This window comes from Nannospalax galili, unplaced genomic scaffold (genome assembly GCF_000622305.1).
Source record: "Nannospalax galili isolate Female #2095 unplaced genomic scaffold, S.galili_v1.0 scaffold1245, whole genome shotgun sequence".
In the NCBI taxonomy this organism is placed as follows: Eukaryota; Metazoa; Chordata; class Mammalia; order Rodentia; family Spalacidae; genus Nannospalax; species Nannospalax galili.
The window spans coordinates 318,609-338,389 of NW_008354009.1; the positions used below are offsets into that span (position 1 = coordinate 318,609).

General features: G+C 43.3%; 1 protein-coding gene and 1 long non-coding RNA gene across 2 annotated transcripts in view; one reads left to right on the forward strand and one right to left on the reverse strand.

The window, feature by feature from the left end:
• Positions 1-3,546, reverse strand: part of Aco1 (aconitase 1) — a 57,756-nt gene extending 54,210 nt beyond the window's left edge. The window contains exon 1 of the mRNA XM_008851092.2: positions 3,397-3,546. The gene's annotated coding sequence lies outside the window, so the exon portion shown is untranslated. The remainder of the gene's footprint in view (positions 1-3,396) is intronic.
• Positions 3,547-3,875: 329 nt separating this feature from the next.
• Positions 3,876-19,781, forward strand: part of LOC103748449 — a 51,839-nt gene continuing 35,933 nt past the window's right edge. The window contains exon 1 of the long non-coding RNA XR_607910.1: positions 3,876-4,067. This is a non-coding gene — a long non-coding RNA (uncharacterized LOC103748449). The remainder of the gene's footprint in view (positions 4,068-19,781) is intronic.

A 19,781-nucleotide genomic window follows, 5' to 3' on the forward strand; every position in this document is an offset into this window, starting at 1 on the left:
CAACTTCAAAGAAGTAATGAACATGTATCTGTTTCTATTATTATTTAATTTAATTAAATTAATTAATTTATTTGTCTTTTTTGAGACAGGGTCTCCCTGTAGCCCCAGCTGTCCTGGAACTCACTATGTAGACCAGGCTGGCCTTGAACTCACAGATATCCGCCTGCCTCCACCTCCCGAGTGCTGGGATTAAAGGCGTGCGCCACCATGCCCGGCAATTTTCCCTTCTTTTTAAACACCTCCTTTAAACACTCCTAAAGTTAGGATAGCTCCCAGAGTTGCTACTGTGTTTTTGCCTAAGAATACTCAAAAACCATATACTGTATTAGAATGTGGGTCACAGCATAAATCTATGATGGCTTCAGAGCACTGGGTATAGAGAGTCCCACTCAGCATCCAAACACACGTGGCCCTTCTTTGGCCTGCCTCTCTTGGTTTACTCTGTGATTGATTTCAAGTCCTCTACAGTTCTACTTCCAGACATACCTACCTTGGAGATTCAGGAGCCAGGATTCCTGAGAATCTCTTTTCTATGAAACTATCGTTAAAACATGGTTTTTTCTTTATGTTCCAGTACAGGGGATTCCAAAGCATGGCCCAGTACCTGTTTTTGTAAATAGTTTCATTTGAACACAGCCATGCTTCTTTGCTTATGTATGGCTTATGAATGCTTTCAGGGAGAGGCCACATAGTCTACAAAGTTTACAATTTTTCATATCTGCTCCTTTACACAAAAAGTTTGCTGACCCATATTCTAGGATATTTTAAAGCTTTTTTTTCCTCTATCAGAAAATTTGGAAGACCTGAATCACACAATCCATATCTAGTATCTTTGTTCAGGTTACAGAGTCTGGTTTTTTGCTTTAAAAAAACAAAACAAAACAAAACAAACAAACAAAACCAGAAAAGCAGCCAAACAAACCAAAAGCACCTTGGCTCTGACAAGAGCAGCAGTGTGCTCATAAATGTTCAGAGACTTTCTCCCCAGGCAGAAAGAGCCTGGATTTGGAGCACTGGATGATTTCCATGGTAAATAGTATCACTATGACTTATTTCAAGCTAAAAAAAAAAAAAAGTGATACTGCTGAACATGGAGTTGGGAAGAGATGTGCACACATGCTAACAAAAATCACCTGCAGTTAACCACAGGTTGTCAGGACACCTACTATCAATGGCCCAATCTCTTACTGTAAAGCCAGAGACACTAAGGTTCTGAGAAACCAAGTCCTCTACAAGGCCAGTTTAAGGACTGACCTCAGGTTGGAGGGAATTTTCTTACACAGATTCTAGCTGCCTCACAGAAATTTCTTCTTCCCTATAAGTCAGAATGAAGGAAATGGGCAAAGGATGGTCTTCACCAAGCACATGGCAATTAGTGCTGCCTTTAATCATGATCTTCACCTTATAGGACTCTGGTTTCCCTTAGCACATGCTTTTAGGAAAACTTTACTGTTGGTTAGATGCCACTGCTCTTCACACAGGACTATATTTCATGTGCACACTCTGACAGTGAATTATCCCAATTGACAAGTAGTTACCTATGTTCCTGACTGTAAACTCCAGACAGAGCCTGCATCTTTGACACTAATTTCCCAGCATCTAGTACAGAGCTGAAAACAAGAAAGAGGTGGTCCACAAATATCTACTTAAGGGATGAAAGAGGGATGCTCCATTATCAAAATGGAGTCTTAGAAATGAAGAGAGTTCAGATCCTGACACCTCCCACACACAGTGCAGTACATTCTGACCAGATCTCGACCTCTCCAGCTTGTGCACAGTGCAGTAGATCCTGACCCCCTCTCCCACCTGTGCCGTTGCAGTAGCACCACCTTCAGTGTCTAAGCTGCTCCATCAAGCCATGAGAGGCACTTAGGTAGAGGGCTGAGAAATGTGTTTGATGTGCATAACCTACATTTATATAATTTATTTCAAACTTGTGTAGACAGAGCATGAAGCCAAGGAAAGAATCTAGTGAGGGATCCCATCTACCACACACCAAAACGCTAGACGACTGCTTTCTAGCAGGGGCTGAGGAAGGGTCACTAAGTGGAGTCTCTGAAAGTGAAAGGTCAAAGACTGGGAAGCATATTCCAGTAAACCCAAGGCTAGCAACTACAAACAAAAATGCACATGGGGAAAGGAGGCAAAAAAGCATGCCATTCTGGTATTCTGGAAACCTCACAACTATTTGCTAATCTTACACCAACCCCTACATATTTCACATGGTCTCTGCAAAAGCACTTCTCTGAAGTCATAGGTCCTGTTTATGGATCAATGCTGCAATCCTGATGCTTCTGCGGGTCAGCTCAGCAGGCACAGAAACAACCAAAGCCACATGTGAATCTTGCTGAGTTTGCAGAGGCCGGAGAGTTATCATCAAGTGTGGGGACCTAGTACTTGGTTTCCAAAGTGAGGTCAAGAATGGTCCTATCAGAGGTTATAATACAGTCCACGGAACTGAGTGGACTGTGTTCCCACTTAGCGAAAGGATCACAAATAAGGCAGCAGGCCGAGTGAACTATGCCTCCCAAGCACTCCCTGCCCCAGTGGTTCTGAAGCGTGGTGCAGGGAACGTCCAGACATCTATCTGCAAGGTCAAAACCACTTCCACAGAAGCAAGAAGGTGTTGTGTGCCTTTTCACCCTCACACTTTCAGGAGTTCACTGTGGAAGTCTCCAGAAGCTATGTGACAGACATGTACAAACTGAATGCAGAAACATGTATAAGAATCCACCCGTGCTCTACTAAGCAGATTTGCAGAAATGTAAAACAATGCTACTCATGATTTTGATTGAGAAAATAGTTTTTTTTTTTTCCATGTTACGTTAAACAGAACTGGTCTATTAATTTAAAATTACTAAATACACTAAACGTCTCAAGTGTTGTTTATACACGACAAAAGTCAGTAAGTATTACCCATAAGGTTCCTTAAAGGCAAAGAGGTTCTGAGTCCAAAAGTTTGGCAACTTATGCCCAGAGGCTGTGGCTGAGGACCGTCAAGTGCGCTGCCCGGAGATGTGCCATTCTGGCGTGCTGACCCGGCCTGCGCGGACAGCCGGGTCTCGCCGGTCTGAACCGATCACTATGGGGTCCCCGCCCAAGCCTTGCACTGAGGGGTCTCCGCCCTTCGCCCCTCGTGGTCAATCCCGGGTCTGCCAGCAACATTTGCTGACTTCTCCATCCCGCGGGCCCGGCCTGGCGGACTGGCTGGCGCGGCCCGCACAGCCTTGGCCGCGGCTCCCGGGTGTCTCGCAGCCACGAAGGCCGGGACGCGCGGAGAGCCTCGCACGCAGGCTGGGGAGCGGCTGTAGCGGTCACCCCAGGAGAGAGCCCCTCGGAAAAGGCCTGCTCGGACGGCGGGACCAGGCGCCCCAGCACAGCCCGCGTGGTACTCACCGCCGCCGCACCGTGAGGCTCTGCCAGCAGGGAGCCAAGCGGTCTCGGAGGTCTCCGGCCGCCGCCTCAGGGCTCCTCCCCCAAGGCCCTGGGCCGGACACCACCGCGGAGCAGGGCGTAACCCGCCCGCACCCGCCCTCTGCTGGGCCAGAACCAGCCCCAGAGATCGAGGGGCGGAGCCTGGGGCTCGCCCCGCCCATCCCCGAGAGCCAGAAGGAGGGACTGCGGTCGAGGGGCGGGGTCTGGCCCCGCCCCGCCCATCCCTGGGGGCCAGAGGGGCGGGGCCTAGGACCGCCCCACTTCCAGGGCCCAACCAGCTGCTGAGGCCAAGAGGCGGGGACCTACCGGCCCCCTTCAGAGGACCAGACTCCAGGGGCCAAGGCTTAGGGGCGGAGCCTGGGATTCGCACCGCCCCGTGGGCGGGATGGGGGTAGATTTAGGAGCTGCTCCGCCCTACTCTGTCCCTTCCGAGGACTGCAGCTGCCATCGGAGTCTGGGATCCGCCCGCTCCCTCCCGCTCCGCCCATCCGGTGAGGGAAGCTGAACCTAGCGGAGGTCCAGAACTGCTGGTCGTAGGAAGTGCAGTGCCGCCTTCTTGCCGGGTCCCCTCCTGTGTGCCCTGGAGCCTGGGACAAGGGTGACAGGCGCTCACGTGGGGGCAGATGGAATACGTAAGTGCCTGACTGGCGCTGGAGAGTTGAGGAAGAAATGCAGCCGGTTTTCGCCCCATCTTTTAAATGCTTTGCCATAAATACATTTTCTAGATGCCTCAGTAAAGCATGTGTCCCCAGTTCTGTCCCCTCCCCGCTTGTCCCTCACTTCCTATTCCCATACTAATTCCTTTTTTGTTTTGTTTTGTTTTCGTTTCGTTGGTTGGTTGGGCTTTTTTTTTTTTTTTTTTTTTTTTTTTTTTTTTTGGTGTGATGAGCCCAGGCTGGCCTACAACTTGCTAAGTGATGGAAGATGACCTTAAATTTCCTGCATCCACCTTCTGAGTGGTGGGATTACAGATGTGTGCCACCCTGCCCCAGGCTTTGTAAGCAGTCATATTTTTAATTTGCAAAGAAGCATGGGAAGTGACAGCACTCCCTCAGGATAAGAGCCTCAACATTTCTGTGACTTACATAGGAATATAAGATTTTATGTGCAAAACTTGTTTGCAATTTATAGGGATTCTTCACTTTATAATGCATGCTGTTCACCAATCTGAAAAATGAGATTGAGTGGACCTTCTATAGAAGGTTATACCCTCTAAGTCAGTGCGAATTCAAATACGTAATTAGCTCTAGATGAAAAGGAGAGATATGTATGTATTTTGTCAAGTCAATGTAGTTTTCTGCATTGAACTGTAGTTATCTGACTTGAATGAGCAACCTACAGGGTGAGTGACCAATAGCTAATGTGACAAAGAGCTGGATAGGACTTCTGCCCTCGGTGCTGAAGGCCCTGAGTTCTCACAGGCTGGGCTTCCAAATCCAGAAGCCTACAGCTCTAAGTCTTGAGACCTGGATGCTTACGGTTCCAAGCCTTCAAAGCCAGAGGTTTATCACTGCTCCAGGTAATCAAGGCTTACTGCTCTGGATTTAGAGTGCCAATAGCCAGCAGGTAGTTGCAGCTCCCGACCTTTAGGTATCAGGGCCCTTGGCTCCTCAAGCCCTTGGTGGCTCTCTTAAACTCTTGTAGAGATCACTTTGTAGCCCCCACTTTTGCTTTTCTGAGCCTCTCCTCCTCTTCTGCTGTTCCTTTATGGTGGTAGCTCCTTGATGTTTCCACCCTCAGTCCCTCTCTGGAGCTCTTAAACCACCAGGGTTACAGCTCCAAGCTTTGGGTATTAGAACCCTTTAGCTCTCAGAAGTTTCTCAGCTGCTTCTGGTGTTGCCACTTGGAGCCTGGGCTATGGGGGGGGGGGGGCGGTCCTTAGCTCTTGGTGACTCCCTGGAATGCTCCAGCTCCCTCCTCACTGCCAGTGCCACGGCTGCTGCCCCATCACCAAATGTGGAAGTCTCAAAGTTTCATCTGTCTTCTATACAACCTGCCTCGCTTCATAAAGACCATAAGAAGGCTAAGAGAGCATTTGGAAGATGCTGTTACTGGGCCTAATGTTGCGGCACCAAGGGGTAGTACACAGGAGACAAGCCTTCCAGACTAACCAGAAAATAAGGGGAAAACAACCTACTTACATAGCCAGAAGGGTACATGGCATGCCTGTGCATGGATTTCAGTTCTACTGATTGCAGTCCTGCCTAAGCACAGCTCCCAGTTCCACCCGTCACAAGTCCTACATAGACACAGTGGCCAGCTTCACTTGTGAACCAATCACAAGCCTCACTTTGTACTATTCACAGTTGTGTTTTGTTTCCTCTCGGGTCAGTAAGAAGTTGCTCTCTCCTCTAGTCCTGAGTGAGAATAGCTTTAGCATGAGCAGGCTTCTCTAGAGTTTACAGGCTGGTCCTGCTGGGAGTGGAGTCTTCCAAAGCCAGTGCAAACTGCTGAAGTGGTCACAATGGGAGTGAGGGATCCTGGAACAGGGGGCTTCAGCAGCAGCCAGCGCTTGCAGTATTCCCTGAAGCTGGGTCGGTGTCTTCCTAGCATCTGTGATGTCTTCAAAGCAGCCAGGATGCCATGAGGACAGTCTGCCAGTTGCCAAAAGCGGGGCTGCTCTGTAGACAGCTCCCCACTCAAGACAGTTGGGCATAAGGAATGCCTCTGATAGCTATTGCTCTAAGGATCAAATCAGCCTGGCCCCCAACAGCTTAGCTTATTAGAAAAAGTAAGCATTAAGCTGTGCTTGCAATAAAGATCTGTTGTCTGTATTTAAGAGTGCTTGACCTGTGGCCAAATGCCCTTAGGGAAGTCTTGGGTTCTTCTCATCTGTCTCACTAATACTCATAATAATGCTGTTACCATTTAGTGCCCATTCTAGAAGTAGAGCCCTATAGTCGCATCTTTACTTCCATTCAATTCAGCTTTTCCAACCATCACTAGGAGTTTGCAAGTATTAAATGTGACACAGTGGATTCAGTCCTCAGCATGTCTGATTCCCATACTACCTATGCCTCTTCACATACTACAGATGGGGCACAGTTACCCCGTCTGCATATACAACTGCGGCCACATAAGTTTCTATCACCTACAGACATTCTAGCCACCTTAGTTTGTGTAAGTAATGAAATCGTTTAGTGTTGCATTTTTCAGAATGCATCCCCAAGCCACATGTAACTGCAACTGAGGTCAGTGTATTTCTAAGAAATGAGACTTTCCACCCACTTCTCAAATTCCTTCCAATCATATTCATTGAACAAATTTTTCTTGAATGTCCACTATATGTTAGAGGTCTACTACAAACCCTGAAAAAAATAAGGCTAGCATCCCCTTGGGCATTAGGAAGGACATAAGTAAGGAAGATGCGTGGAAGGCTGGGGAGAAGGATGAGAACGTGCCCAGCTGACTTTGACTTGTGCCCATATATATTACTGATAGTCAGTGATGAAAATAATTCAGTCAAATGTGAAGAGAGTAAAGACAGGTAAGTATGCTTGGCAAAGCCAGGAAGGAAAGCGTTTCCTTGTCCTTCTGGTCTGTGTTCTGTGGCATGCCATCAATGGCATGCTGATTAGGAACACGGTAGTCTCTCTTCTGTTCCCACCCTATTGCCGCTCTCTGTTGGATGCTGATTAATCTTCTTAGAAACTTCTATCTCCTTTTGGCCTTGTCAGCTCTCTGCTCCTTTCTTGGATCCTCCCTTTGAGGCAGACTCATTGCCCTCTTTTTCATCTTGCTTGCCATGTTACTCTATAAGCCAATGATCTTTTCTTTTTGTTTTCTTCTTGTACAAACTCCCAGACACCTCCAACTGAAGCCTGCTGTGTCTACATCATCTTTTTTTATTATTTTTATTTCATGCATGTATTGCCTGCATGTAGGTAAGTGCACCCATGTCGTGCAGTGCCTGTGGAGGACAGAAGAGGCTGTCGGATCCCCTGGAACTGGAGTTACAGACAGTTGTTAGCTGCCATGTGGGTGCTGGGATTCGAACCTGGGTCTTCTGCAAGAACAACCAGTGTTCTTAACTGCTGAGCCATCTCTCCAGCCCCTGTCTACATCATCTTAAATGTGTTGTTGAGAATGATTTCAGTTACCGAACAGGCTAGGGTTGCTTATTTACTCTCCTTAACCTTCTGACCTCTGTATTGTTTATTTCTAGTCATGTGTATCTCCGTCATCTGGATGTTTCAAAGACACCTGTCATTCATCATATCTCAAATGGGAGCTTAGCATACTCTCTAATCATCTCTCTGTCCAACTACCCAGTTTCTACCTCTACCTGAACCTTGCATGTTGTATTTAGATTTCATGATTTGTTGGGAAAACAAAACATTTAAGGGATCGAGAATCATATTACTGTGATCACACAGAGTCTCTCTAATAAACATGTTTGGAAAGATATGGGGTTCTTCTAGTGCCATAGCAGAATATAAATCCTTATGACTTTTGGAGGGGGAAGGTGCCCTAGTGTGGTGACTGCTCGGGCATGGAAGGTCCGTTTCACCAGCCAACAGCAGAAGGAAAGTAACAGCACTGTTCTAGGAATGCTACCTGCCAGAATCTTCTGCTCTATAAGACGAGCAATAAAGACTTTGTTGGAGACCTACTCAGCTCTAAGGAATGCCTCTTTCTATTCCACAGTGACCTCAGCTGCAGTTACATGTGGCTTGGGGATGCACGTGATTTCATTACTTACACAAACTAAGGGAGCTAGAACATCTGTAGGTGAGAGAAACTTAGGTGGCCATAGCTGCATATGCAGCCTGATGTTGGTTAAGTGCCCTTACAAGGTACATGGGTGGATTTATAAACTGCATTTTCACAGTTTGTTGGAAAAAAATCTAAGAACTACATTTAACAGACTTTGTATCATGCTTTGTGATTTATAATGCACTTCCATACACATATTATTTCATAGAAAAGGGTGAGTGTCAGAAGAGTATAGTGTATTGGTTCTCAAGCCCCAGAGAGCACTGGAACTATTCATGCTACACTCTTAAAGAGGCTGAGTGTGATGAGAAAGTTGGTCAGAAGTTCACCTGCTGAAAAACACTGGTGATATTTCTCAGAACCACCAGAGGATACATTGGAAGTGCAGTTTCCTGTATCCCTGTATCCTAGAGTGTCTGCCTCATTACCTCAGGGGTGGGAATCTGTCCTCGGATTCTGAGGAATCTAAATGCTGCCATATGCTCCTATTCTAGTATATTCACAGATTGGTGCCAGGAACCTGCTACCTAGAAGTAGCCTTTCCATGAGGGCAGAGGCCATGCCAGTCTGTTCATCATCCTGAACATGGAGCTTGGTGCATCACAGCTGCTTCACGTTGGTTTGTCAACTCTGATCCACTACCAGCATCTTTGCACTGCCTGTCTGGGTGGGCTCTCTGTTGGCCTTCATGCTGTTCATGTTTCTCGTGGATAGCACAGAGGAATGATATTTGCTTGCCAATGAATGAAGGATAAAGTGGTCCTCTTTAATTTCTTGGTTGAGGAGACTAGACTATCTAGATTCTTCACTCAGTGTGTATCCTTTTCATGCCAGAGAAAATGTGAAATGAATATTTCTTGCTCTGATAAAAATAAAAAGGCTGTAGTCATAAGGAAAGGCAGAGTTCAGCCTCATCTTGGCTCCCTTCAACATGTACCCCCGCCACACACCTGCCATACACTTAATTTCCTGCTCTTTCTTACTGCCTAATGACCTGAATCCCTGAGAACCTATCCATCCCAGAATCCTCTGGCCAGCTGGTAATTAAGCAGCATTTCCTGAGATATAGCTAATAATAAACCCCAAATGCTATTAAGTGCCCATTTAAACTTTACAACTGCTTGTAATATAACTGCCACTATTTCACAGATGAGAAAACTGAGGTTCAGAATGGTTTTATCACTTGCTTCAGGTTGCAAAACTCTGAATGGGGAATCTTGGCTTGAATGAAGACTAATCTTACTCCTGAGTTCATGCTTTTAACCTTTATACAGTAGAACAGTCAGATACCCTGAAGTTATAAATGGCTATCATTACACTATTATTTATAGAAAAGTAGAAGGAATTAGATGTACTGGGAATGAACTTCAGTCACCACGGGACTTGTTTTCAGGCATGTTCTCCCTGATTGTGACACAGAGACTGGTTGCAGGCCTGTAATCTAGGACCACCCAGATAAAGAGAGTCCTTTGGGGTAATGGAGGCATTAGAAACTGAGGCCAGCTCAATTACGACTCTCAAGACTTATATAATCACTAAATGTCTAGTAACATTCACATATGTTGGTTTTTCTAGATACCTTTTTAAAGATATTATTATTTTTTTCAAGTGAAGAGAGAAATCTCAGGATCAATCTACTATATCTATCCAGGTACAGAGACTATAATGCCATGGCCTAAGGCAACTGCTACTGATTTATTTTTTTCCAATAAAGTGATTTGGTAACATTGACAAATGAAAGTGGAAAAAGTAGCTAATTTGTTGCTCATGGGGCTCATTACCACTTCCAGTTTGTGAAGACTGCTTCTGTGTGCTCTTTGGAGTGTTTTTTAACATGGAAAAAAATCCTAGCTTTCTCGCCACTTTCCTCCCGTTCTTGGTGATAGGAAACAAACAAACGAAAACACAGAAGAATGCATTTTGTCTATTCTAAGTTCATCGTACCAAGGAGGTTAAGTAAACAGAATCATGGTCAGCTGCTGCCCTCTGTTGACAGACTGTGGACACTCAGCAAGTACATTGTCAAAGCTGAAAAGCTGAAGATGGTTCCACTTGTTGGTCATGGGGCCCAAGAGACTGGGAAAACAATGTAGGTTATTGTCATTGCTCTTGGTTGCCTTCTAGAACTTGAAGGTAGGACCCTATTTCTGAAGACACTATATACTTTGGACATAGGACTTGAATAATCGAGCTGGTACTGACCTGGAAGCTTCAGGGCCAGCTATCATAGCACTGGATACTGGCAAGGGAAAAAAGTAGTCAATAGACCAACCCAGCTGTAAAACCTGTGAACAACTGCAATCAGCCTGCAAGATTGTGCGATAGTGGCACTTATATCTTGAGGTTAACCAACAACTATCTAATTGGACTTAAGGCTTGCTCAATCAGAGCAAATTCTTGCCTGATGCTGTAAATTTAGCCAAATACCCATGACTGGTGAGGTCAATAGAGCCTAGAGGAGAGCTGACTAGGGCCATTTTCCTAAACCAATATAGCTTCCAATTGCATTTGAAATACTTAGCCTTATACCCATAGATAAGTGTGGCTTTCACTCCTCATCAAAGAAGCTTCTTTTTACAGAAGACACAGGCTGTTTCAGAGATCCACAACTGGTCAAAATGCAGAAAATAAGTGACTGTGGGTGCCCAGCCCCAACTGGTACATCTACAACACAACCCCTATGCAGATGACTTGTCTGAGAATGCCTTTTGTTATAAATATGGACATGCTTCTTTCATAAAACAGGGGAATTGTGGGAGTGACTTTTACCTAACCTTATAACCAAAAAGTTAATCTTACATTTTGAGGTCATTTAATACTACATCAGCTTGTTTATACGTAAGCAAGCTTACTAGGCCTTGAGTTCTTCTTGCAGCCTAAACATATAGCCCTAATCACTCATGACCCTTCCTTACCCTTGACCCAGAATAATGTGTGTGTGTGTTGTAAATACGAAGTGCTGAAAGCATTGAATATTCAACGAAAGCAAAGTATTATTCCTTTTGTGTTGTAACAGCAGGTGGGATTAACTTAATAACATCTGTTTGTGATTGTGTGTGCAGTTCTAGGTCAGTAGGGGTTAGACAGGGAAAATCCTCACACTTTTCCTTCCCCTTTTCATGCTGTGTATACTGTTTCAATAACTAAGAGCAGGGCCTTTGTTCAAGAACACAGTTCCAGAAGAAACCTAAAGGAACAAGTTCTCAGAACAGTTTGGGTCCCTCTCTTGGTTTAAATGGATACTGAAAGTCAGGCTGCTATTCACACATCTCTGTAATGTGGCATTGAACCTCTGATTACCCATGTGTCTAAGGGAAAATCATGGAAGAAGGGGCAGGAACACTGTAAAAGCTGGGGAACCTGGAAGACTATTGTGAGACAGTGTCATCTAGACATCCCAGGGACACTGCACCCATGAAATCGCAACAATATGGTTGCCTGCACAATGACCACAGCAGTCAGCATGCCAACATGGATGCCAGATTTCACAAGGCCCCATCCCTAGACGAAGAGCTATAGGCAGCCAATGGCTGCTGAGGGAGGGAGAATCAATTTTCTCTATGGCTATGCCCCCTGATAGGTTCCTAATCCTACCTGTGTTCAGCCCTAAGCACATGAACACTTGTATATATGGACAATGCTAATTTAACTCAGTGAGGTGTGTGTGTGTGTGTGTGTGTGTGTGTGTGTGTATGTATGTATGTATAATTATGGAACAGGTCATGAATTTGAAAGGGGTATGGGTCAGGAGGAGGGAGAAAGAGAGGAGTAAAAATGATGTAAATACAGTGTACTCATGTTTGAAGTTCTCAAAAAATAGTTTAAAAAGAAACATTAATAGACTAAGAAACAAAATCTCTGTCCCTTAAGTTCATAATCACTGATTGCCTTTTAAAGGCGAGAGTATCAGTAGGTGACATGTGTCAACAAACTGGCTTTATTAAGAGCTTTGGTTTGGGTCCCATAATGACTATGATTAAATTAATTCCTACTTTGAGGTATTGGGAGATTTGTTGTCATCATTATCTCCTGAAACTTTTTGGGTATCATTTTAAAGTTTATCCATGATATTAAAGCTTTCACCTTTGACATATCAAAATCTCATCCCCAGTACTGAAAACAAACAATCCCCCTAAACAAAAAATTTTCACTAATGGTATATAGGAGTTTCCATCTCCAACAAAATGCTCTGTTAAATATTAGATTTTTGCTATCAGATGGGCCCATTAAACGACAGGTAATTAGCATGCTTTTGTACACTGTTGGATAATATAGAAAAAGATGTTATAATAGTTCTCACTGCTTTTATACTGACCGTATATAATGATTGATATTTTATTATTTATTACTTTTATTTTATATGTATGAGTATATTGCCTGTATGTATGTAAGTGCATCTGTGTCATGCAGTGCCCTCTGATGCTAGAGTTATGGACAGTTGCTAGCCACCTTGTGGGTGCTGGGAAAAAACCTGGGTCTTCTGCCAGGGCATTAAGTACTCTTAACCATTGAACCATCTCTCTATCCTTGATTGGTAAGGTTTGTTAAAACCCTTTGCAGCTATAAGGAAACACAGTTGACACAGGCTAGTAACTCTGACCAATGATAAAATCATTGTGCAAAATGGAGTGAGCCATATTGCCAAAGCAATAGATATGCTTTCAGGGGAGCCATGATTTGTTCCCAATAATTAAAGTGGAGAAACTTCTGTCTTCTTATCCTTTAAAATTTTTACAAACCATTCTGCTCAGAATTAAGTTCTTAATAGCTTTTATTATAAAATAAGTCTCCTGGTTCAAAGATTTTATTAGCGTATTTTGAAATTATCTTTATAAAAGCAAACATCTAGAAAATCCCACCAGTGGTTTTCACTCTATATGCATTTATATTCACATATATTTTTTAATATTTTATTTATTTTTTTATGTGTATTGCCTGAATGTAGGTAAGTGCACCTGTTTGTACAATGCCCACGGAGGACAGAAGAGGCTATTGGATCCCCTGGAACTGGAGTTACGGGCAGTTGTTAGCTGCCATGTGGGTGGGTGCTGGGATTTGAAACTGGGTCTTCTGGAAGAATAGCCCATGTTCTTAACTGCTGAGCCATATATATTTTTTAATAAAAGCTAGTTTGCCATTTAAGATTTTATGCCTTTATTGATCAAATAATTATTATTAGTGCTGTCAACTTGACAGGATCCCTAATCACCTAAAAGACAAGCCTCTAGGGAATGCCTGCTAGGGATTATCTAGTCTAGGTTATTAAAGTGAGAAGACCCTTAACTATGGGTGGCACGATTCCCTGGACTGAGGTCCTGGACTGCAGAAAAGGAAGAAGGGGACCTGGACACAAGCTTTCATCTCTTCCTGCTTTCTTTCTGCAGATGCAATGTGGCAGTGACCTCACACCCCTGTTGCCATGACTACCCCCCATGTTGAACTGTACAGTCAAACTGTAAGCCAAAACAAAACTTTCTCCTTTATGTTGCTTTTGTCATGGTATTTTATCACAGCAGCAGGAGAATTAACTAATATACTTACCTTTCATATACTTACCTTCAATTTCGTATTCTTTTGGGAAACATTATTTTTCTTATTTTTGGTTGAAGAAACCAAAACATTCTGCTAGACTTTCCCCTAAGAATCAAAATATAAATAAAAATATCAGCTAGGCATGACGGTAATTTATATGCATCAAATATCAAAGAATGTTCCCTGCTAAGGAAAATTATTCAGGCACACATATTCTAGACACATTATCCACTGAGTTTTGCAATGTTTGATGGGAATCTATAGACTAAGTTCATATAAACAGCAGTGTTATTAACAATCACAGAGTTAATGAGACTGGTAATGAGCTCAAGTGTGTAAAATGCCAGTTAGCTTAACAACTTGATGCCTCTATGCATGCTGTGCATGTTTTACCACAGGGACAAATTCTCTGAACTTGTTCCCTAAGCAGAGCCAATATATTATTACTTCAACTAAACTGCTCGTTATCTTAGCTGCAACTTTTAGAGAGAGCAAAATGAGGTATTCTTGAAAGAGATATTTATTGTTATGTAGTAAGTAAAAATGAGTTTAAACAGAGGTGGAACTAGGGACAGTTCTGTATATTACTCTGATTATCATTCTAAGAGTAAAACACTTTTCCTGAAAATCTTTGAGAACATACACACACACAGTCACACACACACACACACACACACACACACACACACCCCATTCAAAACCACATACAACCTAATATTCCATGGATGACTTATAACTGATCAAAAAGCTTTGTTCCATCTGCCCCTGTGAGGACTGCACAATAGTGCACAAATGTTGCATTTTCTTCAAAACATAACATCAGAAACGTTTCTCAGATGACTGAAAGTTAATTGAAAACATTGATTTTTGCATAGCCACACAATGGAATACCATTCAGCAACGAAAAGAAACAAGCTGTCAATAAATGCATCAACATGAGTGAATTTCCACATAATTACTCAGTGAAAAAAGTTAGGCCCCAATTAAGTACATTCTGTATGATTTCTTTTATGTAAATTTTAGGAAATGTAAACTAATCTATAGAAACCGTAGGTCAGTGTTGGTCTGGGTACTTGGGGGACAAGAACACAGCAAGAGAAGGAATTCTAGTCGTAGAGATGTTTCTGCAGGTGATAGGCATCTGCTATCTTAATTATGCACTTTCATGAAATCGTACAGGCGTGCATAGCTTATTGTGCATCTGTTGTTTACTAAAATCGCTACAGGCACGGAAACTCAAAATATTGTTCTGTACTGATATGATAATTGGATCAGGAATGCCCGCCCAAAGTGCATGTGCTACAGTTGAAGTTCCCTGGGGTGGTGCTGCTGGGAGACGTGGGGCCTGGCAGGCGGTGCACAGGTCATTTGGGGGCACACCCTCAAAGGGGGTGTGGGACTCTGGTCTCTTCTATCTGGGTTTTTGCTGTTGTTGAGGTTTGTTCTTTCTGCTTCTTGACCATGAGGTAAAGGGTTTTCCTCCACCATGTGCTCCTGCCAGGATGCGCAGACTTACTAGAGGGCCAATACATATGAACCAACTTGTGCTGCATGGATTGGGATCTCTAAAATGGAACAGATACAACCTTTTATCTTTATAAGTTGATTGAGGCATTTGTTATAGTGATGGAGATCTGCTACATTAAGTAAAAAAGTTTTTCATTTTTTACATACCTGGGATTTCTTCTTATGTAAATTTTTGGGGCTTTTTTCTTGTTTTTATTTAATTTTTGTCACAGCTTTGTGTGGTGCTGTAGTCTGAATCTAGGGCCTTGTACATGCTAGGCAAGTGTCATGCAGATGAACTACACCCTCAGCTCTACTTTTGAGTCATTCGAAAAATGGAAACATACATACCTTTTACATTAATGCAAAGGAGCACACCTTGGTTCTGTGAAAATTTTTCTTCTTAATTTCCTACAGAAATGTTTACATACACATAAATATCTCATTTTAACACATGCAAGAAATTCTAAATCTTATTCTAACTCCTCCCTCCTGGTCCTTGACTTACTTCTTCCTCCCTCTGTGTTTTGGATACTGCGTATTGAATCTAGGGCCTCATACGAGTGCTGTATCATTACAGTACAGCCCTCTATTTGCATCTTATTTTGATGTAAGGCCCCAGTAGGTTGCTCAGGCTGGCTTTGAACTCATTCCGTATCCCAGGCTGGCTAGAACTTGTGATCCTCTTCCGCCAGCCTGCTAAGTAGCTGGTGTTACCAGCAGGCCTGGCTCCTCCTCTTTTCCCTCCTCCCTTTTCTGGTCCTTCTCTTCCTTCACCTTCTTTTTAACCCTCCTTCCCTTCCTAACTTCTTCCTTGCCCTCTCCCTCTCCCACCCCTGCCCCCCACCACTGAGACAGAGTCTTACAATGTAACCCAACCTCACCTCAAACTCAATCCTCCTGTCTCAATTTCCCAAGAGCTGAGATCAGAGGCGTGCACCACCATGTCCAGTTAATCTTAGTATTTTTACAACCTACAATTAGTTAATATATTGATTCTCGGGCCAAGTTCTATAATGGAAATAGAAGGGTACAGCAGATGCTGAAAGCTTTTGCGATGCGATGATAATTAAGACCTTCGGTGCAGGAAAAGCCTGGAGATAGAAATGGGGGAGGTGAACAGGAATATTCTCCCGCCCCCCACCCTCTGTGGTTATCCAGGATAAAAGTCTTTGTTTTCCAAGGCTTTAGCATTCCTGTGACCTTTGTGGCCCTCTGTTACCTTAATTACCATGTATATGCTATGTACCTTTTGCTTGCATTCCTCACATATGAGTATAAAAACCCCAAAACTTGAACAAGGGGTCTGACTCTTTTTAAGGAATGATTTTTATGTCAGTCCTGTGAAATTAAAACTCCCTCTTTTCACCTGACTTTGGCTGTTGGTCTCTGATTTTCTGAAATGTTTCCCTAAAGTAGTCCTGAGATTTTGAGTTATGGCATTGAATTCTGCAATTATTTTCTCTCAGGCCACCACAACATTACACAACAAAGACTTCTGAAAATACATCTGTCCAGACATCTGTCCTTTTTATGACACTGCATTTTCACAGTGAGGAAATAAGTGTCAGAGTTCAATTTCAGACTCTGAAAGCAGATGGCTCAGCTTGGAGTTTAGGCACTACCACCCAGCATGCACTTCACCATACTCCCAACCCCCCTTAAGACATTCTTAAAAGCCACCAAAAAGAGAAAATAAATTACCTGAAAAAACCATTAATAGTCATAATGAAAATATTAGTAATAGCAAACACATTTATTAATTTATTAGAATAACTAATCCGTTTTCACTTCCCTATTTTAGTTTCCATTTGGTTATAATCCTATCTCCGGTACCCAGAGCTCAGTGGATTCTTTTTCCTTGTTGCTCTCATAGCTTCCCAGTGTGTGCCTTGCGGAGATTTCCTCCCCACGTGCTCAGGGCTTCCATGTGACCTGCCTTCCAGACCACTCAGCAGGGTATACTTGCACTTGCATTTGATAGGTGCCCCAGAATTATCACTGGTATCCAGCACGTGCCGGCTCATTTCTCAGACTGATATTTCCTACACCAGGAGCATGCTCCATTCTGAGCACAAGTCGCCTGAGGTACTTGGCTTTCTCAATAAAACTGCTTCCAATTTGCTTTTGATGCCTAGACGATGCTGGCTCTCCGCTCTCCACTTCTGGGTCCGTGGGGATTGCCTTTTGTCTTTTTACTAGATCTTCTCTGAATCTAAGCTTGAGAGAACACTTCCCTTCCAGCGTACCTAGGCGTCTACAGTGGGGGAATCTGAGACTTCTCACTGCATGTCTAACAGAAGCTCTCAGGAGCATGCAGCGTTCCAGTTACTCTTCCACTGTCAACACCCTTGGGAACTCCTGTTGTCAAGGCTGCACTGACTTCATGTTGCCAAGCCAACAGGCATCTCTCAGCCTCTTGGGGCAGTGGTCTTGTATGCTTCTAATTATACTCTCTCCCTCCATTTACTCCATGTCTGTTACTTTCTTTTGCTCTGTTTTCATAACTTTGTGAAAGTTGTTGGAATTAAAATGGAGTCCTTTGAAGCAAACTTTAGCAAAAATACTATAAATAAGAAAAGGCAGGAGGTTATCCCATAGCTGATAACAAGAAATATCAGAAACAACTTCCAGAACTGCGACCTCACACAAAGGCCACCACAACCTTACTCAACAAAGACTTCTGCAGCCTCTGCGCAACAACTGCCAGTCTAACTGGATTGATGCCGCCCTTGTTATGGCTTTTGTAGTCAGGATAACTGTTTCAAAATAACTTACCTATCTCTTTTCATTTTACCTTTAAAATCCCTGCTTTCTGTTGCCTCCTTGGATAGTCACACATAATATTTCCCTTACAACATTCACTTTCAAATAAATTTTGTTTGGAAAATCTCTCTCTGTTTGCTACTCAGATTGACACATCCTCTCCTTGACCTGATGTTGGAGACCTAAGGATTCTGCTGTGGGGTTTCTATTCTCCACTTACCTTCTCCCAAGTGATCTCATCCAGAATACTTACTGATAATTGCCCCATGAGCTCTCCAATTCCGAATCTCTTAATTTTCCTACTCAGGTAACACCTTCCCTACTTGAGATCTTCCCCGCAGGAACTCAATTGGATCGAAATTTGATAGTTCCAGAGCAGAACTCTACTCCTTCCTAGAGGAACTCCCTGTTCCTTCACCCCAGTTTTTCTTATCTCAGGAAACAGCATGACCCGCCCCTGAATTGGGCAGATGTACTTTTCTCTATCTGGCTATCTTGCCTCAGGGCATTCGAGGCTGCAAGCCACTTGCCAAGATTTTAAAAGCCTTTTTTTTTCCTGAACTTTTTCTCAGGCTTTTGGGAGGAAAAGGAAAATGGACAGAGGGGTACCAAGCAGTGCTCAGACCATGTGGTTTCAAGGCGGATGCAATAGATCTAAGCATTTTAAATTTCAGTGTACATGGAAAGTCATCAGGCCATGCTCTGGCAAGACATGCTCTCAGAGCAAAAACCCAGTGATTTACATGCTGCATGTAGCTCCTCATTTTTTCTGCTGCCTTTATGAGTTTCTGTTCCAGCAACAGCCTGTATCTAGGAATAAAGAGATCCGGAGGACATTGCTTAGAATTCACAGTTGCTGGCTGGTGAGAGACATGGTCTCCCATCCTTGTTTCGAGATCATAGATTCCTTTGCTTTGCTTTCCTATTTAGGGCCTTTGTATCTGTCTTAACTGGGTGCTTTCTAAAAGTAAAAGGGTTGCTGTCCACATTTAATCTGTAACATATGTGAATCCAACTGGGTTTGTATCCTGGTGGGTTGTGGGCTTATTTTATCATGGAGCTGAGCTCACTAAGTGGCTATGTGGCCTGGTCACCATCATGGCTGCTGACCTCACCAAGAGGGAAGCAACCATGTGACTTGGTCTCCGGCTTGGTTGATGACATCATCAATATGGGGGCAGTCACATGGCTTGGTTGCCATCTTGGACAGCAACATTTTCAAAATGGTGGTGACCCATGTGACCTTGTCGCCATCTTAATTCAACCACATGGCATAATTCAAAATGGCAACACCCAGGAGTTTATTGGAACTACTGAGCTACAGGGGTTCATGATTACTTAGTAATTCCCTGGACTGCAGACATTCACTCATATGTCCTAATCCTCTTGCAGTTTATTTTTGTTTTTGTTTTCAACTTGGATTCTTGATCATAGAAAAGCTAGAGTTTCTAACAGTCTCTATTGCCTTGTAACAAGGTCAATGCATTTTTATGTCAGACTAAGGAGGTAATGTCAGACCTCCACAATGGAAGTTTAAATTTTAACATTATTTTAACTTGTTTCTAAATGGGATTATTTTGAGTACTATTTAGATTTTATTTATTCTGAACCTGAAGTCTTAATATTTCCTTTATTGCCTTCCCTGTCTTCTCCTCTAATTTATATTACACTAATAACTTAGAACCTTGCTGGGTTTCGTATATAAAGGCATCTCCCTCTGTAAGAAACATTAAATAGTAGTCTTCTCTTTCAAAACCTGTAAAATTTAGAACTTGGTTTATGACAAGAAATTCTAATCTTTTAATCCCACCACACCTTGTAACAGA